Here is a 24,964-nt window from a genome sequence, read left to right on the forward strand (position 1 = left end):
ACGTGGTGGCAGCTGCACACACGCTCTCTTTTGGCAGCTGGTGACGAGACAAGTCATTTCCCATCTTGAAGCACGTTCCTGGTGTGTTCTGAACTGCATTGGCTATACTGGGATGTGGCTCTTAAACTTTGGAAATTTGCATAACTCCAGCCTCCACTCCCCTGGAGTGGCTCGCCCAAGCTTGTACACCTTCCCCCGAGGTGGTTCTTTTCTTCGTGGGACAGGGTTGGGTCGGGAGGTGACCGAAAGTGGAGAAAGGAGGCCGATTCTCAGGGCGTCCTCTTGCCCGCAGCCGCCGCGGAGCCCACTGACTTAGGTACATGTGGGCAGCGAAAACCCAGGCAGCTGCTGGAAACGGAAGGGCGGCTGGCGGGCGACGGGCGGCTGGCGGGCGGGCGGGAGGCCGCCGGCAGGGGAGGCCCGGGCGGCAGGGGGAGGCCGGCCCGGGAGCCGGTGTGGCAGGGTCGCTGCCATCCCAGCGTGGTTAAAGCAAGCCTAGCCCCTCAGACTCCCCCGCCTGCCGCAGGCGTCTCTCCCTCTTTGTGCCGCCAACCCTCGGGTTGCTCTAGCTCTTTCTCTCCCTTATGTTTTCAAACAGGAAGTGCCCGGCTGTGTGTAACGTGCCGCTGCCGGTCCCGGGATGGAGGAGTGAAGGCTCCCATCGCCGCGGTTCCAGCCTGCGGAGCCCGCCTGAAGCCCAGTTCCCAGAGAGCGCCCTGAGGACGCAGGGTGGCCGCCTGGTCCAGGTGTGCGGGCCCGGATCGGGGATCGCGGGCGGGGGGTGCGGGAGGTGTTTTGCTTGGGTCTTCTTGCATGCCTCCACCCCCACTGCTTTACTCCAGGTCTGCTGTGGACCGGGGCTGGGCTAAGCCTGAGACCTGCTCTGGCTTTACCCTGAGTAGGTGCGTTCTAAAACTAGGCTGCCCCGGGCTGCTTAGAGCCGCTAGTCCCGGGCTTCTCTAATTCCTCAGCTGCCCTCTCATTCTCCTGTTGCTGCTGCTGCTGCTTGACCTAGGGTCATCTACATAATTACTCTAGGAGGCTTGAGGCAATTGGGTGTGGCTGAAGGTAGTGCAGACCAGGCTGGTGGCCAGCAGATCAGGGTGGGGATGCGGCAGGAGGAAGGAGAGGAGAAGAAAGATGGGCTGTGGGTGAAGAGTGAGGTGGAGGGCAAGATCGTGGCATCCAGGTGCAGACCTGCCTTTTCTCCAGCTGTGCACACAGCGGAGCCCAGACACTTGCTGTGTATTTGGGGACAGCCAGGCTACAGAGACTAAAGGTAGGTACCAATGATGCACACACCGCCTGGCAAAGGTCCGGAGCCAGAGTGAGCGAGGTGTTTAATCAGGCTGGTGAGCATCACTGGGAGACAGAAGATTCTTTAAAACTTCGAGCCAAGCATCTTTATGTTTGCATTTGCATGTGCCATCAAAGAGAAGTGAAGAATGACTTTTCCCAGATTCATGAGGTAGATGCTCATGTCACATGCTTGTCTGGTTCCAGCTGAGATGTTTGTAGAAGACACTAAATGCTTGGGAGAGTGTTGGCTTCCTGCGACAGACTCCTTCTGCCTTACCCTGGCCGTGCCTTTCTCTGCAGAGAAGTCAAATTGCCTCCTTCCCCAGTGAAAGCCTGGCCTTGTTTCCCTGCCTATATTTATCCACCTGGTGAGACTCAGGTCTTGGAGAGGGGCACGAAGGGAAGTAGGAATGCTGGCGAGAGTGCATTTGATAGGGTGATTGCCTGGTCTCAGATTGCCTGTTTGGACAATATTGAAGCCAGTGACGTCTTCCTACTCTGATTCAGAGGAAGATATGTGAGCACATAGCCAGAGGGGAGGAATCTGAGACCGCTAAGAAGGGTCTCTCTAGCACACGGATGTGCTCTGTTGGGCTTCCTTGGGAGTGAGTTCCTTGTGGAGTTCCTGAGTGTGGCACAGCTAAGGCTGCTTGGGCTAGCTGCACCCCATCTTGCAGTACCTGAGCTAGATTTCTGGCTCCAGTTCCTACTCAGCTTCCTATTAATGTGTACCTGGGAAGTAGCATTAATGGCCTAAGTATTTGGGTCCCTGTCAACCATAGGGATACTTGGCTTTGGTATGGTTTGGAAAGTACCATTCTAGGGCTGACAATGTATAACATATCTATTGTTTTAAATTTATGTTTAAAATTTTTTTAAAGATTTATTTTTATTGGAAAGTCAGATATACAGAGAGAAAGATCTTCCTTCTGCTGATTCACTCCCCAAGTGGCTGCAGTGACCAGAACTGAACCAATCTGAAGCCAGGAGCCAGCAGCTTCTTCAGGGTCTCCCACGTGGGAGTAGGGTAACAAGGCTTAGGATTGTCCTCAGCTGCTTTCCCATGGCACAAGCAGAGAGCTGGGTGGGAAGTGGGGCCTCCGGGATTATAGCCCATGATCATATGGGATCCTGGAGTGTGCAAGGCAAGGACTTCAGTCTCTAGGTTTCTGCCAGGTCCTACTGTTTTAAATGTAAATGAATTTGTTGTGTGTGTTTAATGTATTTATTTGAAAGTTATACATAGAAAGAGAAAGATCTTTGATATGCTGGTTCACTCGCTGGATAGTCAGAACTGCTGGGGATGGGCCAGGCCAAATTCAGGAGCTCCATTTGGATCTCTCATGTGGGCATAAGGTCCTAAGCACTTGGACCATCTAATATTGCTTTTTCCAGAATGCAAGTGGAACAGCCTGGACTTAAACCAGCACCATATGGGATGCTGGCATCATGGGCTGCAGCATTACCTGCTCTACCACAACACTGTTGGCCCCAAGCTGATAGATCTCCACCACTCCCTCCCCTTCTTGTTCTTTCCCATTTCAGCAGCATGGAGGTAATTTGAATTCTAAGATCTCATTATTCTAATAGTCCTTCAGAACTTTAATCTCTTTTAAAATGTAGCTGCTTTTCTGATAACATCGATAATTGGCCTAATTGAATTAGCTGTAAGAAGCCAAGATGAGCTATAAGAAGTAATTAATTTTATCCTTACTAGATAGCTAGACATGGATTTCTTAAATGTGAGTGTAGTTGTGAGATGCCTGTGTTTATGCCTCTTCTTACCAGTCACATCACAAGCGGCAAAATGAATGCAAACTATCAAAATATATAAATAAATTTAGAGAATTTTAAAATTTTCTATAGAATTTTAAAAAAAGATTTATTTATTTTTATTGGAAATGCAGATATGCAGAGAGGAGGAGAGGCAGAGAGGAAGATCTTCTGTCTGATGATTCTCTTCCTAAGTGACTTCATTAGCCGGTGCTGCGCCAATTTGAAGCCAGGAGCCAGGAACTTCCTCCGGGTCTCCCACGCATGTGCATGGTCCCAAGGCTTTGGGCCATCCTCGACTGCTTTCTTAGGTCACAAGCAGGGAGCTGGATGGGAAGCGGGGCTGCCAGGATTAAAACCTGTAACCATATGGGATCCCGGCGCGTTCAAGACAAGGGCTTTAGCCACTAGGTCACTGCACCTAAATTTAGGCTGCACCCATCACTCAGTTCTGCAGTATGGTAGGTAGCTTTTGTGACACTCTAAATCCATCCTTTGCTTGGGGATAACATCTGTTGTAGAATAACATCTGGAGGACCAATTATGCTCTGTCTTCTCTATAGTTGGGTGAGTCTTTCAGCAGGGTAATGAACTAGGATTCATTTGCTTAAATTTATGGAGAGAGGAAACTGGAGATGTTTAAGATGTGAGTGGTCAGTGATTAGCAAATGTTCACTCAGCATTTATCAGCATCTAAATGACTTCCTAAATAAGCTGGGCACAATGTTACAAGCACTAAAGAAGGTGCTAGGACTTGAGCAGTCCTTGGCTCTTTTTTTTTTTTTAAGGTTTATTTTTATTATTTTTTTATTGGAAAGGCGGATATACAGAGAGGGGAGACAGAGAGGAAGATCTTCCGTCCGATGATTCACTCTCCAAGTGAGCGCAACGGCCAATGCTATGCCGATCCAAAGCCAGGAGCCTCTTCCGGGTATCTCACACAGGACGCAGGGTCCCAAAGCCTTGGGCCGTCCTCGACTGCTTTCCTGGGCCACAGGCAGGGAGCTGGAAGGGAAGCGGGGCTGCTGGGATAGAACCAGCGCCCATATGGGATCCTGGGCGTGCAAAGCAAAGACCTTAACCACTTGTGCCACCGCGCCGGGCCCAAGTCCTTGGCTCTTGTATAATCTAAAAGTTGCCTCCTGAGAAAGAGAGGGTCGAAGAGAGGGCCTTGCTGATGCTTCAGGGTGTCCTTTGCTATTTAGAAGAGAGCTGACCATTGAGATGAGCTCCATCAGATTGCCAGAGCCTTTTCCCAGTCCTTTACACTCTGTAGCTCAGGGTTTTTGGTTTATTTGTTTTGGTTACTTTTCAGGTATTTGAAATGTCTACTTGTGTGTCATTGTCTGGATTAACTGTGATTGCATCTTTGTGTTTTGTTTCCAGAGTCCTCATAGTATTTTCTAATGATCAGATTAATATGTCTGGCTTACCCCTAAAAGAGCTTGATGCCTCCCAAATGAATTAATTTATATGTGATGCATATGACTTATCCCATACCCCATTCTCACACCTACCGCATACACTCCTGATTTTCTTATCCCAGTTCAGGGCTACACATGGAGACATTCACTTTATAGAAAAATGTGAGTAAACCCACCCAATTTTAAATTATATGTAAATATTTCTTGATACTCTGTAGATGGAAGTAAGTTTATTTTCTCTGAGACTTAGGGGTTTATAGGCTAGCAAAGGGAGTCAAAGTTGAGGCTCTCTAACTGAGGTTTTAATGTTGCATCTGGAAGTATACAGATTAAAATTGACACTGCATTTTCACTGGAAAATGCTAGATACAGTAGCTGTTTTCTCGTCAATATAATTAGAGTATTTGTGTTGCTTTATAACTTCCCCTCTATAAAACTGTCAGAACATTATGGAGGAGAAAAGGACAGGAAGAGAATGAGTGCTCTTTCTTTTGTAAAGGAGGAACGAGGTGATGTGTGTTTATTTCCCTGACTTACAGTGCACTGACATTTCTGGCTTGTGAGCTAGCTGTGTGTCATCCGAGTGAACAGCTAGGACTGAAAGGGTAACTAGCTTTGATGTTAAATGCCAAGGAAAAGTTAATGGGCAGGAATGGGCTAGGAATTGAGATAAATGCAAGTTAAGGTTTTTATTTTCTAAAAGCCCTCCTCTTTTCTCCTTCCTGTGAATTGCAAAATAAAAATTACCTTCTTGGTCAGAAATAATAAACCATAATGTGTATTTCAACCTTTTAAAAAATCAGAAAGCTGTTATATTAGGATTTCGAAGTTGTTGACTTGTTCTGTTTTTCTTCTTTGATGACTAGTCATATTTCATGACAAAGTTTTTGAATGCCACCAATATGAATGAATATGGTAAATAATGAACACAGTATCTTCCTGAATTTATAAAATAGTGGTGCACATCTGTGTGAGATAGGGATTCAGTGTGAAGACCTCTGCTGATGTTCCACAAGTCTGCAGTTGGGAATCTGGGACCAAAGTAAAACAGCTGTGGGCTGAAAAATGCTGGAACGGGGGTGAACGTGTGTGGCGCATTGGTCATCCATGTTACGTGGATTCCCAAGTGGAACTTTTCCTCTTCATTCTTCACTAAGTGGGTGATGTACGAAGTCCTGGCTTTGGATCTGATCTTGTTTCCGGGTTAATTGCTTTTCATGGTTGGCTTTTGAGATCTTTGCAGTGACTCAGTCATAGATAACTGGACTTCTGCTAAGAGTGTTTTCCCATCAGTATTTCTGTCAGTGTCCCTTCCTTGTGTTTGTAGAGCCAGGACTCTGACATCAGTTGCAGAATCATCGCTGTTATAGACACAACCACCAGTAGTAGACTTGTAGTCATTTCCTGGTAGCCAGGAGGCTTCCCAGCCTTAACCTTTCCAGCCTGCACTAACTGTAAGGCAGGGGAGGTATTATTTATCCCTGTCCTGCAGAGGGAAAAACTGACACATCAGTGCATGTTGAATCAGTCTCTGGTTTCCGTGCCTGTTGTTACTGTGGTGTTTTGCTTAAGATGGTTGAGCAGGGTACTGGAATCTATTAGGGTTAGGGCATGAAGTTCTTTGATCTGCTGAAAAAAATCACTTCTATTTGTTGAATGCTTCATATTTGCCAGCGCTTTATTTGCGTGGATTATCTGTAACCCTCTGTTAGTGCACATACTGGATCCTGTCCCTGCTCTATGTGCAGAAACTGAAGCAGAGAATGTAACTAACTCAAGTCACCTGAGCAACCTGAAGGCTAGACCTGAGGCAGGATCTGTGTAATTCCAAACACTGAAACGTTTTCCTCACTGCGTCTCTTTATTTCTTTCTCTGTCCTTTACGTAACTGATGAAAAGAAGTGATTATGTATCCCCTTCAATACAGAGCCAGTGAACATCATCCACAACAGGGTGAAAAATAATAAATTTCCTTCAACATGAAGTTAACATGCTGCAAAAATATCAGTGCTTCTCAAGAGTGATGAAAATGGGAATCAAAAACCTTCTTGTAGAAATAGATGCTAGTGTGTGACCCTTGTGGCGCTGAAGGCATTATAATAAAAACTGGAACTTCATACTGGCTCTGTATTTAATTAAGGGGCTAATAATGGAAGTGTAGCGGGGACAGATATGTTCAGATAAGGAGACAAAGTGCTGTATGTCTCTATGCATACAGACCAAAGATGGACTCCCAGTGAAAGAACTGAGACTATCCTAACAGTAAGATGATGGGCTCTCTGACATTGTCCTGTGTTGTCGGGAAATACATGATGGATTGTCGGGAGAATGGTATGATGGACTTACGACTGTTCATGAAGGACACCCATTGTAAAACTAGAGGGCAGATCAGTGGTGTTGGGAGGGAACTTGGTGTTGGGATGGGTAATCCCAGAGTCTTTGGAACAGTATCATAAGACAAAGGTAAAATTAAAAGAAAAAAAAAGAAGTGATTATGGTATGTACAAGTTTACCTAGCCTTTCAACCAAGGTTGGGTCAAAATTGTAGGGAACATGTAACCATTAGGAACAGGGCCATGAATCAGTATTTTTATAAATATCTTGCTTGGGCTTTCCTGTGGCATGTATTCTTTTTGTTTTCCTGCGGGGCCTAGGTGTGAGGAATTAGGCCTCTGTGAGTTTCATGACCTTGTGTGCCTTCCAGTCCACATGGTTTGATCACAGGGTGCCTGTTAGCGGTTTTAATAAGGATCATGCAGGTTCTTGTCTGGTTTACCCCCACAGTACTGTATAATGATTTCTTTTTTGTTAATAAATGTGATGTTAATTGTACCTCTTTTAAAAATTGTTTACTTAAAAGGCAGAACAACAGAGAGGGGGAGAAAAATATTCCATCTGCTAGTTCATTCCCCTAGATGACTGCAGAAGCCTGGGATGGACCAGGCCAAAGACAAGAAGCAGGAACTCCGTCTGGGTTCCAACGAGGGTGGCAGATGTTCAAGCGCTTGGATCATCTTCCGCTTTTCTCCCAGGCACGTTAGCGGGAAGCTGGATCACAGCAGAGCAGCTGGACTTGAACTGGTGCTCCCATATGGGATGCTGCCAGCAGCAGCTTAACCGGCTATGTCAAAATTCTGGCCCTTTTACTTTATATTGCCTTTTTCCTAGTTAGTAGGTGTTTGAACATCACTTAATTTATGTAATTTCTTTTTTCTGTGCGTTATATGTTCATACCTTTAATCGATTTTTTTTTTCTGTTGGGTTTCTTGGCTTTTCTTATGAAAAGTTCCATGAAAGCATTTTTTTTTTTAAAGATTTATTTACTTTTATTACAAAGTCAGATATACAGAGAGGAGGAGAGACAGAGAGGAAGATCTTCTGTCTGATGATTCACTCCCCAAATGACCGTAACGGCCGATGCTATGCCGATCTGAAGCCAGGATCCAGAAACTTCTTCCGGGTATCTCACACAGGTGCAGGGTACCAAAGCTTTGGGCTGTCCTTGACTGCCTTCCTAAGCCACAAGCAGGGAGCTGGATGGGAAGTGGAGCTGCTGGGATTAGAACCGGCGCCCATATGGGATCCCAGGGCGTTGAAGGCGAGGACTTTAGCCACTAGGCCACACCGCCGGGCCCATGAAAGCATTTTTAAGGAATCCCTTGTATGTTCTGGAAGCTAATCTTTCATTGTAATGCGGTCTCTTTGCCTAGTTTGTGACCTCTCTGATAAGTGTCTGTGGTTCCTTTTAGTGATGATATCAACACAAATATTTAATTTGGGGCACGTATTGTGGCACCTAGGCTGAAACTGTGACTTGTAATACCAGCATCCCATATTGGAACACCAGTTTTGAGGCCAGGCTGCTCCAATTCCAATCCAGTGGAAGATGGCTCAAGTACTTGGGCTTCTGTCACCCATATGGGAGATCATAAAGGAGCTGTTGGCTGCTTGTTTTGGTCTGGCCCAGTCATGCTGTTGGTTACCATTTAGGGAATGAACCAATGAACAGAAGATTCTCTCTCTTGCTTGCATGCTCGCTTGCTCTTTCTTCCTCTCGATTGTTTTTGTTTCTCTATCCTTCAAATGGAGAAATAAATCTGTAGAAAACACTTTGTTTTATTGTGGTTGGACCCATCCGTTTTTAATACTATGGTGACTTGTGCACTTTGAGTCATTTAAAAAAATCCTTCCCTATTCTAGGCTTAGTGTGTCATCTCGCTTTACTTTCTATTATTAGCCTTCTAGGCTTACTCTTACCATTTGAGTTTCTAACTGTTTGGAATTTGAGATGTAAGGTGTGAATCAAAATTTTATTTTTGACAGGTGCGGGAAGGATGGGGAGGATCAAAGGTGAAATGAATGGGGGAATCTCTGTACCTATAAAACTGTATCATGGAAAATAATATAAATATAAAAAAAGAAATTGTGGAGAAAAATTTACTTTTTAAAAGCAGGTTTTGGGCAGACACTGGGCACGGCAGTTAAGTTCTGCTTGCGATGCCTGCATCCCATGTCAGTGTGCCTGGGTTTGAATTCTGCCTCTGCTTCTGATCCAAGTTTCTACTAATGTGCATGAAGTCACCACATGGTACACTATCACCCATGTGGGATTCCCGGTTTGAGTTCCAGGCTCCTAGCATTAGCTTGTTGCAGGCCTAGCTACCTCAGCATTTATTTTTTTTAAATTTTTTTAAAAGATTTTTTTATTTATTAGAAAGTCAGATATACAGAGAGGAGGAGAGACAGAAAGGAAAATCTTCCGTCCAATGATTCACTCCCCAAGTGACCGTAACGGCCGATGCTATGCCGATCTGAAGCCAGGAGCCAGGGACTTCTTCCGGGTATCCCACACAGGTGCAGGGTCCCAAAGCTTTGGGCCGGCCTCAACTGCTTTCCCAGGCCACAAACAGGGAGCTGGAAGGGAAGTGGAGCCGTCGGGATTAGAACCGGCGCCCATATGGCATCCCGGGGTGTTCAAGGCGAGGACTTTAGCTGCTAGGCCACGCCGCTGGGCCCTACCTCAGCATTTCGAGAGTAAACCTGTCATTCTAAGATCGATCTTTTGGGGCCAGCATTATGATGTAGCAGGCTAAGCCCCTGCCTGCAATACTAACATACTACATGGGCACTGGTTCAAGTCTAGTCTGCTCCACTTCAATCAGCTCCCTGCAAATGTACCTGGGGAAGCAATAGAAGATGGATCAGGTGTTTGGACCCTTGCACCCATGTGGGAGACCCAGAAACAGCTTCTGGCTCTTAGTTTTGGACTGGCCCAGGTCTGCCTGTGTTCGTTCATTCTTTCTTTTTCCTTCCTTCCTTCCTTCCTTCCTTCCTTCCTGCCTTCCTTTTTTCTTTTTTTTCCCCCTTCCTTTGTTTTTCTCTCTCTCTTAGTTATTTATTTTTATCAGAAAGGCAGATTGCACAGAGGAGAGACAGAAATTTTCCATCTGCTGGTTCACCTCCCAAGTGACTCTAGTGGACAGAGCTGAGTTGATCCAAAGCTAGGAACCAAGAGCCAGGAGCTTCTTCTGGGTCGCATGGGCCCAAGGCTTTGGGCCATTCTCACTGTTTTGTGCCACAAATAGGAAGCTGGATGGGACATGAACCAGCACCCAAATGGGAACCTGGTGATAAAAGGGACAGGATTAGCCAATTGAGCCATTGTGCCAAGCTCAACTGTGCTTTCAAATAAATGAATGAATCTTTTGAAGAAAAAAATAGATTCCCATTAAGTGAGTCAATAACAAAAACTGATTATAGTGTGACCCAGTTTCTCAATGCTACTTATCAAATGATGCATGCTTTCTCCACACATTTCTGATGCTCCTCTAGGGCATAGGAGCACATCTAGAGAGGACATCTATGGTCTGTGTTTTGTTCAGTTGGCTTATTTGTGTCTTCCAGGCCTTTGATGTGTTATTTTAATTGTCACATGCACATTCATATAACCTCATGTTATTAACATGACTTCTTTTTAATGTACATGACTTGGCCTTATTTATATGATTATTATGTTAATATGAATTTAAAAGTTCAAAGATGCTTAAGGTTATTTTTAGGCAGATTTCTTGGCCTTATTTGTATATGTTAGCTGTTTGCACCTACTGATGTATTTCTGCTTCTCTGCGAACATTCCTTAATTATTAGTTTAAATATTCATAATGTTACATTTTCTGTTTTTCTTTCCTTTGGCAGTGTGGTTTCCTTTCACACTTGGTCGCTTTGTAGGTCAGTGGTGTCTCACTTCAAAGACTTTCTTCTCTGGTGCTTGCTCTGTGTGCTTATGGAGCAGAGTGGTGCATTCCTGGTATGGCTTTTGGATCAATATTTTATGAGGTGTGATGTGGTAATATGTAGGTGACTATTCTTGAAAGCCTGGTAATTGTAGATGTCCCTTTATTATGGGGGAAGCCTTCTCCATTTTAACTTGATTTTCTCCAAGTTCACTCTGCTCTAGCCTGTTCTCACCTCACTGAGTCTCATTTGCCCTCCTGCCTCAGTTTGTGTCTCTCAGGATAGCCAGTCACTTTACTCAGAGAAACATTGACATGCCAAGGCAGAGCCCAATGTGCTCTTTTTTTCTTAGTTGTTAAAATGAGATGGAGCCATGTTGTACATGACGTGGCTCATTATTATAAACAAATTTGAAATCATTATGGGGGACACATTATAGTCTTAAAAAATTGATCTAGAATGAGCAACTTAGCCTGTGCCAAACATGTTGCCCTGGGCCATGATGGGCTGTATTGTTTTTCTTCTTTTGTCTAAATTTCTGAAGGTGCTGTGGGTATAGTTGCAGTCTTTTTGTTAGCTGCTGAGATTCACTCTGCTTCCACAAAGTCTAATAGAATGATAGCGCTTTCTGGAGCCAAGAACCTGCATAGAGATATAAGACGGATTCCTATGGATTGTCAGAACTATTCTCCTGATGTATTTAAAGGAGGATTTGTTAGATGTTCATGCTTGTTTGATCACGACAGCCTCAGCTAGTAACCTGGCTGAACTTACACTTGCACTGAGGGAGTTTACGGTTCAGGTTCCTTCCTGCCCCCTTTACCAGCTGTCAGAGCCACCTGTTCTCTCAGCCTCCTCCCATAATTGATTGTTCTAATTGGCAGCCAAGCTGCTTTGTCAGTGGACACTTGCTAGGCTCCAAGTGATTAAATCTTGGTTCCGTGACTGCCTCCTCCTCCTCCTGTGTACTCAACATTGTGATATACTCTGAGGGAAAATTGTGAGTAGGCCATGGTGCCTGATCTCAAAAGACAAGACAAGGTAAAACTAATGCTCAAGTCACAGCATTAAGCACGAGGAAGGGATTGGTGTTGTGGCACACAGTACCCATTGCTTATGACATCAGCATCCCGTGGCAGAGTGTGAGCTGGAGTTCTGGCTGCTCTGTTTTTCATCTGTCTCCTTGCTAATGTGCCTTGTAAAGCAGTAGAGTATGGCTCCAGGACTTGGTGTGTGCCACCCAGATGGGAGATCTGAATAAAGTTCCTGGATCCTTGCTTAGGCTGGCCCAGTTCTGGCTACTGTGGTGAATTGGGGAGAGTCTCTCTTATCTTAACCTTTCAAATAAATAAACAAATAAATCTTTTTAAAAATATGGGTGTAAAGGAGACTGGGAGAAGTCAAGGGGCTTTTATGATCCTCTGCCAGGCAGAGGTAATGAGGCCCTTACCTAAGGGAATATGGTAAGAAAGAAAAGGAGAATATTCATTGGGGAACCATTTAGGAGAAGTGGTTACTGATTAGATGGAAAGTGGGAGGGGATGAAGAAGGAAGTTGGCTTGATTTTTCTGATTGGAAAGATTTTCTGAAGATTGTCATTAGAATGGAAAATATAAGAGGAACATATTTGGAAACATATTGAGTCCCATATGAAGTGGACTTGGGTTGTCTGGGTGGCATTCTGATCTTGAGAAGTCTGGGCCCCAGGAGAGACATAGCGATGTGGAGATGAATTACGGAGTGACTGAACAGAATGTCTCCATGAATGTAGTTGAGATCCTATAGGGATCAAACACAATATTGATCACAAGGTACTTTTTAGGTTTAGTTTTCATAGTTAACAATCTTTCCTGAAATATTATCATTGTCTTTTAAATAGACAAGGAGTCTGAAGCTCAGATAAGTAACTTGCCAAGTCGGTAGGTCAGTTTCCAGGGAAAGTCTGCAGGCCACAGGAAGGTTGGATAGCGGGCCAAGGTCACAGGAGATCTGATGAGGCAATTAGGTATTCAGTTGGTAAGTAGCAGAGTTCTAAAGTCTAAAGCTGGAAGGCTATGGATTAGTGGAGAGTAGGAGTTGAGAAGTAAGGTCAGAGAGAATATATTTGGGCACATGTTTCTGGAGGGGTGTGTGTGTGTGATGGTGAGTGGAGTTTATAGTTTGGCTGAGAATAGGGAAGAGGAAGTGACTAAAAGTAGAAGAGAGAATAACTAAGTAATGGAGTCAGGCCCCAGAAAAGATGAGGAGGGTGTGTCCCAGAGCTCGGTCATGCTCAAAGGGATTGTCGTAGCAGGGAATTGGGACAGGAGAGGAAGAGGAGTTTTGTGTGACATAGTTGACTGCAGATGGAAGGGAGATTCCATCACAGATTCCACACAGATTCTCATGTGTGAGAATGAGAAGGTGGGCTCTGCCATGAGTGAGGGCCAGGAGGAGGCAGTTATGTCAGAAACCTCTGAAAGAGGAGCCCTTGACTTCAGATGGGTAATAATTGCATCGCATGTGCTTGAGGAGGACACATTTAGACTTTCCCAGTGGGATTTATTTCATGGTTGGCAGATAACTTAATTGGCATAAATGGACTTTTAACATACAGCACACAGCACCATTGGATTTGGAGAGTAGCTGATAGAAGTGTGGTGATCCGGAGGGAAAGGGAGAGGAAGGATGGCAGGAGCAGTAAGTTGAAGTAAGGTGTCTGGTTCTTCAGCTGGTTTTTCCTGTAACAGGGGGTAATCTTAGGACCTCAGTGACCCTTCACACTCATGTCCTCTCGCATCCCCTGAGTGCCTCAGGGCTGGTGCAAGATGTGCATCACTGGATATGCATAGGAGTGGTAATAAGGGTAGCTGAATTCCTCACCATTTGTCACTTGTTCAGCCTTCTGATAGCAGTAATTGTGCCGCTGCCTTTGGTGGGTTGACCACCTGAGACCAGTACAGTGGTCAGATAACTGTGGAAGTGCCGCCTCTAGTGGCTGCACTACAGTGAACAAGAAGCAGTGCTCCCGAAGCAGAAGGTCAGGAGCATGAAGCTGCTGTGCAGTTGTTTATGTGGTAGATAGGGTAGACTTGCTGTGTACCCCAGTTCCCTAAGAAACCACTGGTCATGAGTGATTTGATTCTTTGAGGGGAGCTGGTGATCTTTGCATTTGTTTGTGTGCCGCTTCTCTCTCTGTCCTCATTTTCTTTTCTCTGGACTGCTTACTTCCAGTGGCGCTGTGGAAGAGACCTCAGCAGTTGGAGCAGATGAGTATTTACAGCATCCTCCTTAAGAGGCCTTTCTCCTTTGCATCCCTGTCACTGTACCAGAGCGCCCACAGAGAAATTAGCAAGAGCTTGAGTCTTGTTATCACTCTTCTGAGTCAATAATGTTCTGGTCCAGCAATAATGTTCTGGTCCTGCAAGTATCACCCTTCAGAGCCATGTACCTGTCTCTGCCTCCTTTTAAAACCATCTGAAAGCGCTAAATGTGTGGCTAGCATTAAAGGGTGAATCTAGGACAGGTAAGTGGCTCCAGAGATTACTGTAATAATTTAACGAGCCTAAAGAGGTGATACGATGCTCTTAAAAATTAAGCCCCTAATCTTTTCTCTATGCTCTTACAGATTGAGAGAAACCTGTTCTTTTCCCACTCCCTCATTGAACAATCATGTAACTTAATTCTTGGGTACTTTCCTGGAAGAAAGAGGTTTGTTGAGGTCTTTCTAAAAACTTCACCCTGTCAGCTTGCCTCTGATAAAATCCTTTCCATCTCACAGCTCTCTTTATGAAAGGCTTAGTTTCTGCATATAATTAAGTATTCTTCAAAGTGAAACAGACTGAAAAAGTTAAAATCATTTAAACTTGCAGTTAAACATCTATAAATGTATTCTTTCATTTCCTGAGCAACAACAGGAAGGAGTAGCTTTCTCAAAATAAACTGAGTAGACTACTGACTCAAAACAGTCTAGATCATAGATTCCAGCATCATTCCCGACGGGAAATTTTCAGTTGTCTTTCTATTGCCAACAAATCAAGTCCAATGCTAGTTGCTGTTAAGTTTGGCATAGGTGATACCAGCATGCATGAGTGCAATTCAAGACCTCACCTTTGGCAAACTTGAAATTGTCTTAACCTAAATGTTGACCAGGATATCCAGGAAAGTCCATTTCCAAGGTGTGTTTTATCAGTTGGATGTATTAGACGTGCAACAATAAAAATATGCTTCTTGGGCGTTAAATTTAGGAAGAATAGAGAAAAAGCAAGACCATACAATATGTAACTTTGAAATTGAGCTTGTTGGATCAGTAAATTATTGCATAGCTGTGCTAGTAGGAGAAGTTCAGCTTGTCATGTTGAACACGGGATTGTACTGGCAAAAAGAAGTTGGTTTATATCATATGTACATATATATTTTTTCTTAGGTTAGAAAAAGCCCATGTATGAGTATTTTTCTTTCCAGAATCAAGGTACCACAGTTGGTTTTTTAAGGAGGATACCATTTCTGTCATTACCAGTAGATATTTCTTTGTGGTTAATAAGCAAGATGAAGAACAAATAGAAATGTGTTCATCTGCCCTTAATTTGTGTTAATAATATGTGATTCTGTATCCTTCATGATTTAGAATAAAAGTGTCTTAGTTTATTGGAACAGTATTAATATCAAAATTATGCATACATTCAGAACATTATATTTTTTTTGTTTTTTTTTTTAATTAAACAATGATGGAAAACCAAATCTCAATAACAGTCTCTAGGGCTAGGGTTGTGGCTCAGCAGGTACCACTTGTGATAGCAGCACCCTGTCTCGGTGCCAGCTCAAGTCCCGGTACTCAACTTCTGAACCATCTGCCTGGGAAGGCAGGAAACGATGGCCCCAGTGTTTGGACTCTTGCCATCCATGCAAGAGACCAGGGTGGGCTTGTGAGCTCCTGACTTAGACCTGGAGCAGCATAGATGTAGTGGCCGTTTGTGGGGTGGTGGTGATGGAAGTTGTCTGTTTCTCCTTCTCTGTCACTCTATTTTTAGGACAAATAATAATATATTTTTAAAAATATGCAGCTTATGATCTCAGTTTCTTTATCAGTGCCTTTGTTTTTAACCTAAGTAATTTTAAAAAAATATTTATTTTTTTTCTTTGAAAAGCATATTTACAGAGAGAAGGAGAGACAAAGAGAGATCTTTAATCTACCAGTTCATTGCCCAAGTAACTGCCAACTGTTGTTGAAGTGATCAAAAAACAGGAGCGTGAAGTTACATGAGTATGGGGGCCTAAGCACTTGGGCCATCCTACACTGTTTTCCCAGGACATTAGCGTGGAGCTGGATTGGAAATAGAGCAGTGGGACTTGAACTGGCATCTGTGTGGGATGCCTATACCACAGGTGGAGGTTTAGCATACTGTGTTTCAGCTCCAATTCCCCTAAGTCACTTTTAAAAAGATTTATTTATTTTTATTGCAAAGTCAGATATACAGAGAGGAGAGACAGAGAGGAAGATCTTCCATCCAATGATTCACTCCCCAAGTGAATGCAATGGCCAGTATTGTGCTGATCTGAAGGCAGGAGCCAGGGACTCATCCAGGTCTCCCACACAGGTGCAGGGTCCCAAAGCTTTGGGCCGTCCTCGACTGCTTTCCTAGGCCACAAGGAGCGAGCTGGATGGGAAGTGGAGCTGCTGGGATTAGACCCAGCACCCATATGGGATCCTGGTGCATTCAAGACGAGGACTTTAGCCACTTGTGCCATGGTGCCATGCCCATCCCCTAGGTCAATTTTTATAATGAGTCTTTTGTAGACACTGTGAGTATATATTTGGGTATTTTTTTATTCAGTCTGACAATCTTTTTGTTTGTTTGTTTGTTTGTTTTTTAAGAATTACTTATTTTCATTGAAAAGGAAGATTTACAGAGTGGAGAGGTAGAGGGAAAGATTTTCCATGCATTCGTTCGATCCCCAGTTGGTCACAGTGGCCAAAATTGAGCTGACCTGAAGCCAGTAGACAGGGCTTTTTCCAGATCTCCCATATGAGTGGAAAGGTTCCAAAGACTTGGGCCATCCTCCACTGCTTTCCCAGACCACAAGCAGGGAGCTGCATGGGAAGTGGAGCAACCAGGACGTGGACTGGTGCCCATGTGGGATGTTGGCCTTGGAAGTGGAGGATTAGCTATTAAACCATCGTGCCAGCCCTAACAATCTATATTTTTAAGTTAGGTGTATAGAGCATTCACATTTATTTAACAATATTTATTATTTGAAAGGCAGAGTTACAGAGAGATGAGGGACACACCCAGAGAAATAGATCCATCTGGTTTATTCCTCAAATGGCTACAAAGGCCAGATTTGGGCCCGCCAAAGCAAGGAGCCTGGATCTCCATCAGGATCTCCCACATGGGTTGCAGGGACCCAAGTAATGTAGGCTTTCTTTTCTCTGCTTTCCCACATGTATTAGTAGGGAGCTAGATCAGAAGTGAAGTGGTTGGAACCTGAACTACCTACCAAATGGGATGCTGGAGTCACTTATGGTGCTATTAAAATGCTGTACCATAATGCAAGAATCCAAAAATATATGCATTTTGATAAAAAGATGGGGAGATTCTTTCATCTGTGAATTCACTCTGCAGCAGAGCTGGGTAATGTTGATGTCAGAAGCCAGGAACCCCTGTAGGTTTCCACATGGGTTGACAGTCAGGGACCAAAGTATATGATCGCTCTTCTACCACATCCAGGAGTACACAGAGCTGAATCAGAAGTGGAGTAGTCAGAAACTGAACTGGCGCTTGAGTAAGGGGTGCCTTAACATGCTGTGTCACAACACACGCCCCTTGGAAATAGGGAATTACACGGGAGACCTGGAAGGAGCTCCTGGCTCCAGGTTTCAGCCTGGTACAGCCCTGGCCATTGCGGCCTTTTGGGGAATGCATTAGTGGATCAGAGAGTCTCTTTCTCTCTATCTTACTGATTAACTTCTGAAATTTTCAAGAAAGTCATTAAATGTTATATCTACCAGTTTATGAGTCTGAAAGCCAAAACTATTACCTTTTGTGTCTTTCTGCTGACTTCAAGTAAGCAACTGACAAGTAAAGTTTTAGGAGTGTTCTGAAAGAATGCATTTAGAAAAAATAAATGCCTTTTTTTTTCATATGTACAGTTGAAGAACTAAAGCTTTCCATTTAAAAGTATTTTATTAGCGTAAGGAGATTCCATTTAAGAAATGAAGTAGTAGTAATGCTCTATTTAGAACTAGTTGGATTAAACATTTTTATGTGAACAAAAGCAATTAGAAAGCATCAAGTATTTAAAAAATGATATTGTATCTATGTTAAAGATACAAATTTTGAAGAGAATAAAAAATGTAAACAGTTGCTATGTAAGTAAATTATGAGCAAAATTTAACACATTTTCTTTATAGTATTTTGATGGTAGAAATTTTACAAGATGTAGACTGATCAGAAATTAAGTTTCTGAGATATATGTTAAATTTGAAGTAGTGAATTTTTGAGGTATGAATCATATTAGTTGTCTGTTTGGTAGTTGTGAGGAATAGGTTAGCCAATTTTCTTACTCTTTTTGTAAAAACTCATTTCCAAATAAGAGGCCTAGAGGAGACATTTTTGTGGAAACAATAATACAAATTCTAGGGGTGGTTAATGTCCAAGCTGATTGCCTGAGCATTTTGTCTGTGTTGCCCTTGTGCCGATGACCTGCTGCCTTGGTCCTTTTTCTATTTCTAATTTGTCAGAGCTGCGGTGCAACACTGTGTCTTCTTTCTTGCTCCCCAGGTACAGCTATGAAAATTACTTGAGTAGGAAATGGTTTGGGGTTAAGGGTTTTGAATAGTGGAAAAAATAATCCTCCCATTATTTTATATACAAGGAAAGAGAATTATCTGGAATCAGAGTTTTTACCCCAAAGAAACAGCTAGTATAATAGGTCAAATTTGCTTTTGTGAGTACACATGCTAATGCTTTAATAACTATTCTTAGGAAGAGATTGGTAGGTACTAATTTCCACCTGTCTTTTTATCCATTTATTTCATCACGGTTCCTCTGTTTCCCGATTGTGTGCCTGTGGAAAGAACTGAGAGCTGGGGCCAGTTCTGTCGCAGGTGCTCGGCTTGAGCTCTAGATGTCACAGCAGCGTATTGTTGACAACAAAGTGAAAATTTTAAATTTACAATATTTATTTCTATAGTACCCTGTGAAAATGTTGAGCAGCAAAATATTATAATTGTTGAGTAAATGCACTTGATCATTGTTTATATATAATATATTTGTGGAATATTCTATAAATTTGAAAAAGTTAATTTCCATGCCTTTTTTAGTGTTTCACCTAAATGTGTAATTAGTATATTTTAGGGAACAATAACAGGCTAGTAAACAATATTTTACAATTCCAAAATACTCTTTGCCAAGTGTTATTCCAGCTCTGGTGGATAGTACCTAAAATCCAGTAGTTGGAGTTGATGATCACTTGGTAGATAAGCGGCTTGCTTCTAGGAATTTCCATCAGTGTGGAGAAGAAATCTTAAATTGCTAATTCAGTTAGACTTATGTTTAAGACAAAGGGAATGTGCCATTTTGGCTTCTTTGGAAAAAATTCAAAACCCCTATACTTTCTCATCTCTGTCAAAATTAGTGATACTTAAAATATTTTATACTAAAGTAAGACAGCTCTGGGATTCTTCCCCTAGGAGAAGTAGAGCTATCTTTTCCTCCATGATGTGACTTACCACGGCAGGCCACCTCATTCTTCTCCTTAGCAAGTTACTCGTCCCAGGGCCCTTCACTCTTACAAGTCTAATTTATTAAATAATGCCTAACAGGATTTCATTTTTGAGATTTTCCTTCAGTTCCTTTGCAATGAAGATTGCTCTCCCTTGTGAAGTCATCACTGTTCAGCAGCCTTGTATGCTGCAGTCGTGAAGGTTTTTGAGGACAGGTGCAAGTGTGCCAGAGACAGAGTAAATGATCAAAGCCATGCAGAGTCCTGCCTGGCCCTTGCACTGAGGACAGCGACCGGGCACGAGAGCCGTGATATCCTACACCAGGGTGGGAGGCCGGGTGCCTTCTTAGGTCAGAGTGTGCTGGAGAGAAGGCCACTGCTCCAATATTGTCTCTGCCCCTAGGAAAGTAAGCTCGATTCTCCAATCTCAATCGCCTCCTTGTTAAAAATGAGGGATTATTGTGTAACATGGCTTGTGTAGAAAAGGTGGGATCCTCATTCCTGCTGACTTGGTGTCCCTTTTCACTGTGTGTCCCTCTACCTTTCCCTGTCTTCCCATTCATTCCCTCAGAGCCTTTTACGGTTCCTCATCTCTTATTGCCCTCTTTCCCACCTGTGTCTAGGGTCATCCTGAGCCTTACTAGCCTCTGCATCAGCATCCCCACCTGGCAGGGCCTTGGACAGGTACTGCTCTTCTGTGTCCCCTGGGCTCACATGCGGATCAGCCCTGAAGACCCTGTTGAAGCTGAGCTAGCCTCCTGCTGCAACTTTACTGTCCACTTGCCCTGTGAGACTTGTCCTCCATCATAGGAATCATGAACGCATTAGACAGTGATTATATTTGGTGTAGAAAATCTTTGCATCTAAAAGACTTATGGATGTAGAAGTCTATGGTAGTAGCATGATTTTCCCCTCCGTTTTATGTTTCTTTTGGGGGCTGGGTTCCAGGTTGTCAGTGTTGTGTTTGCAAGAGAAAAACGTCAAGTCCAGAAGGGGCTGCAGGCTTCTATTTCCTCTCCTCTCTTGCTCTCCCCTCTCCTCCCTTCCTATCCTCTCCTTTCCTCCTATCCTCTCCTCTCCTTCCCTTTCCTTCCTTAATTTTTTAAAGATTTATTTTATTTTTTATTGGAAATGCAGATTTACAGAGAGAAGGGGAGACAGAGAAAAAGATCTTCCATCTGCTGGTTCACTCCCCAAGTGGCTGCAGCAGCCAGAACTAAGCTGATCTGAGTCTGGGAGCCAGGAGCTTCTTCTGGGTCTTCCGTGCGGATGCAGGGTCCCAAGGCTTTGGGGCATCCTCTGCTGCTTTTCCCAGGTCACACACAAGGAGTTGGATGGGAAGTGGAGCAGCCAGGAGATGAACCACTGCCCATATAGAATGCCAGTGGTTGTAAGGCAAGGATGTAGCCACTGACCCCTTGTGCCAGGCCCTCTGCTTTCTTTACGTGGAAGGGGCATTTAACATCACTCTAGGGCATAGCTGTAGGTGCTGAGAAGGCAGCACTAAAAATTATGAGCTATTGATAGTTTCACTTATTTAGCAGAATGGTGTTAAAAATGTCATAGAATCTTGTAGTGTATACTTCACGACTCAAAGAACTCTGCTGTGCTGTGGATAAGTAGAATGTAGAGCCAGAAGGACCCTCTGCTCAGTAGTGATTCTCTTGTGTAAGTAATGAAGCAGAGGATCAGAGGGGGGCAATGTCTGGTCCTTCGAAACTCCACTGTTGGTGACAAGGCAATCAGCAAAATGGGAGCATAGACTGTTGTGCTTTTGTTATATTCCAGTATCACAGTAAAACTCACATCTGGACAGGACATGTCGTTGATGCTGAGATAGTCTCTGTCCCGTTAGAGGTATTATTGCTTACCAAGGCTTTCACAAAAAGCTTTTTCCATTCTCACTCAAATTGATTGTTTGATATTTTTGTTGTTGTTATAGCTTAAGGATAATCTAAATGGGCCAATATTTGGATAGTTTAGCAATTTTTGCAATTTTAGTAATTTTTGGACCTCTGTGCCAAGCACTTTTATGTTCTAAAAAGTTATCTCCAAGGGGCCCAGGGCAGTAGCCTAGAGGCTAAAGGCCTCACCTTGCGCACCTGGCATCCCATATGGGTGCCAGTTCCAATCCTGGCAGCCCTGCTTCCCATCCAGCTCCCTGCTTGTGGTCTGGGAAAGCAGTCTAGGATGGCCCAAAGCCTTGGGACCCTGCACCCATGTGGGAGACCGGGAAGACACTCTGGGCTCTTGGCTTTGGATTGGCACAGCTCCAGCTGCTGCGGCCACTTGGGAAGTGAATCATTGAACGGAAGATCTTCCTCTCTGTTCTTCCCTTCTCTATATATCTGACTTTCCAATAAAAATAGATCTTTAAAAAACAAAAAAGAGTGATCTACAGGAGACAAGTGTAACTTGATGTTTGTCAAATGAGAAAACTGAGGCTTGCAAAGAAGATGCTCGTGTTGGGGTATACGGCTCGTAACCTGGAGCCAGGCCCCCGGGATGCTCGGCTAGAACCTGTGTAGTAATTGCTGAGTCTGTGTTCTCTGCTGCCCTTGCTGTCAGTGTTGGGGCAGCAGGCCGTGAGGCTGCAGATGTTGCTGTAGCCAGTGAGCCACGGAAGATCATCTGCTCCAGTCGCTTGGCCTCCAGCACACACGTGTTATTTCCTTTTATTTCATGGTTGACATACTTGAAGCCATGTTCCTGTTTATTTTTTGATTTGCTGTGTGAAAATGAAAATGATCTTTTACTACTTTATAGTTGTAGAGGTAGTAGTAAATGCTCTTTTAAAAGAACTACTTGTTGCTGTCGGCAACAAAGGAGAAAATTAAAATAACCTTTGAAACTTCCCAGTCAGATGGCTGAGAGGAGTTAAATCTCTGTGCTGTCACTGAGCAGCTGTTTGACTCTGGGCGAGTTTGATAGTGCTGCCACGCTTGGGTTCCCCGTGTGTAAAACAGGAATCATGATAACAGTGCCTGCCTCGTACAGTTGCCCTGAGGATTACATGGTTCTCATTTGTGTGACGGTTAGAACTTCACCTAGCACATGCGGCCCAAGTGTTTCTTAAATAATCACCTGTGTAAATAGTCTTGTTAGTAGCCCCTGGCTGGAGAGTGGAGGGAGAGACAGGAGGTACAGTGTCAGCATTGTGGAGATAGAATGAGGGCATGGTGGTCTGGGACCCTCTGCCTTGATCGTCTCAATCAAATCTGCAATATTACTAAAGATCTACTGTCTCTCACTTTCACGATGCTAAAAATGACTTGCTGCTTTTTCTGCTTGTTGCTTTCTGGGAGCCCGTGAAAACCAAGCCTGTTTACTTGAGATTTTTCTGGTGCAGACTAGGCCAGACATGAGTTTCCTTTCATGTGATATTTTCTGTGGCCTGTGTTACTTTAGTTCTTCCTTTGTTTTCTTGGGCTTTGGTGTGAAGAAGACGGCCTGTTTATAAAGCAAGCTTTGGTGTCTTTCATGTATAATGCATTCTTAAACTAATTCCAGTCGCCGTGACCTCTTGAGACTTTTAAATTGCTTTGTTCCGGTTTCTAAGCATTTTTGAAATATTAAAAAATGTTCATGGGGTGGGGGTGTGGGTCATGGGAAAACTTCCCCAGAGTTGTTTGTTCTTAGAAAAGTGTGAATGTGCATGGAGAAGCTGATGCTGGGACACATTCTACCAGGTGCTCTGGTCGCTTGAACTTGAGTTCCTAGTTCTTTTGATATCTGAGCCTTCCTATAGTACGAAAATGAAGAACCAGAGACTCTTAAGCCTAAATACTTGCCATTGTCCCATTAAAGAAAGGTCTTAAGGCTTACTTGAGTTCCTAACGAAGTACCATGTCAATAATGAGGATCAAAAGATTTGTCTGGTCTCTGTTTTATGTCTTTGAACCAAGACTTTGAAAAAAGAACACAGACTTGTTTTGAATATTGCCGCCTCTGGGTGTGAGTGATTATGCAAGTACTAGTGTTTTTGTTTCTTTAAAAAAAAAAATAAAAAAGGAAACTTTTAAAACGACCATTCATGATAGATACAGAGATATGAAATTGCAAGAAAAACAATAATACTTCTTCCAACAACTTGCACAAAGCTGCCTTTGAATGCCGGTGGGCCTCCATCTACCAGAATTGGTCATTCTTCCATCTTATGAAAGGTCTCACTGTCCCCCAGTTTGCACTTGAGCGCTTTCCGTAATGCATCTTTCTCATTTCCCTCCCCTCTGTCTGACCTGCCAGATCTTTCCAATCCTATATTAAACTTTAATCCTTAAAATTGTGTGTAGTGTTTCTTGTCTGTCTCCAGTAGGCTGCTGCAACACGCCACAGTGTGCAGCTCCAGGGTGGCCACTGTTGTGTTTGCCTGCTGCAGCCTCTACAAGGCCTCCGTGCCGTTGAACTCTTCTGTGCCCGTCCCATTGATGCGCCCCAATGCATTTATATGTAAGACAAAACCCAGTGTACCAGTGATCTGCTGAAACCTTCCAGTGACTTCTCATTGTCCTCAAAGTCCTTACCAAGGAGACAAGAGTTTGCAGGAGGAGGGCTCTGCCTCTACTGTAGGCTGGAGCTACAGCTTAGCCTCCTCTCCCCCACCTCCTCCAGCGGGCTCCCTTCTGCCCTACAGAGCTTCTGCTTTGCTCTGCTCCTGTGATCTGCTGAGCTTTCCTGACCACAAGCTGTGACACTGGGTGTGTCTGCTGTGACAGGCTTTCCCCTGTGCTATTCATTTGTATCTGGCCGACGCCTGTGTCTTCCGTTGTCTTAACTCCAGTGTCATCTTCAGGAAGCCCTCCTTAACCCCTAATCCAGTTAGCTCCTTGCTGTTTCCATAGTACCTTGTGCAGCTTCAGTGTGGATCTTAGAAAATTCTCTTGCATTTTAGTAGATTCCAGGCACTGTGAAGGCATAAGTACAAAGATATTTCAAAAGATCATGGAAGATGGAATTTTTATTCGTAATTTTATTTGGTTGCAAAGTTTCTTTTTTAATCAGTGTACATGAAGAAATCTTCAAAATGTTCATGAAAAATGTTTATAATGAAAGAATGATGTGTGAATTTCAACTTTTTTGCATTCAAATCAGCTCTTGTAATTGTATTTTTCCATGAACTTGTTCAAGTCCCGTCTTGTGCTTTGTTTCCCACCGTATTCTAAGTGCCACCACATAGTAGGATCTCAAGTTTTCTTTTGAACAAATGAGCATGATCCAAATCATTCTGCATTACTGCTTACAATTCTGTTCATCCCAATGAATTGGCTTCTTTCTTTTAAGAGTTTTTTTTTGCAAGCAGCTTTTGTTGATTTAAATATAATCATACTACATATATACTAACATAAAATGAGATGTATACTCTTGCTAGCTCTTATGCAGTTAATAAAACATTTGGAAAAATCACAACATATAAAATACTTTAAAACCATCAAAATTGAAACTAAAAATATGATTTTTTTTCTTTACCAGAAACTAAAGCATCTGTGTTGCTTTTCTAGGAGCAGTGTTGTTGTCTTAAGTCCAGATATGAA

The 24,964-nt window shown here is 43.4% G+C and overlaps 1 protein-coding gene across 4 annotated transcripts in view; it reads left to right on the plus strand.

The window, feature by feature from the left end:
- Positions 1-24,964, plus strand: part of LRRC8D (leucine rich repeat containing 8 VRAC subunit D) — a 127,017-nt gene that overhangs the window by 25,942 nt on the left and 76,111 nt on the right. For 3 of the 4 annotated variants that reach the window (XM_040998318.1, XM_040998320.1, XM_040998319.1), the window contains exon 2: positions 599-746. The gene's annotated coding sequence lies outside the window, so the exon portion shown is untranslated. Of the gene's footprint in view, positions 1-461; positions 747-24,964 lie in introns of those variants that run through there. The other variant, XM_040998317.1, reaches the window with a different exon arrangement.

This window comes from Ochotona curzoniae, unplaced genomic scaffold (genome assembly GCF_017591425.1).
Source record: "Ochotona curzoniae isolate NIBS_2020 unplaced genomic scaffold, NIBS_Ocur_1.0 scaffold_1037, whole genome shotgun sequence".
Taxonomy (NCBI): domain Eukaryota; kingdom Metazoa; phylum Chordata; class Mammalia; order Lagomorpha; family Ochotonidae; genus Ochotona; species Ochotona curzoniae.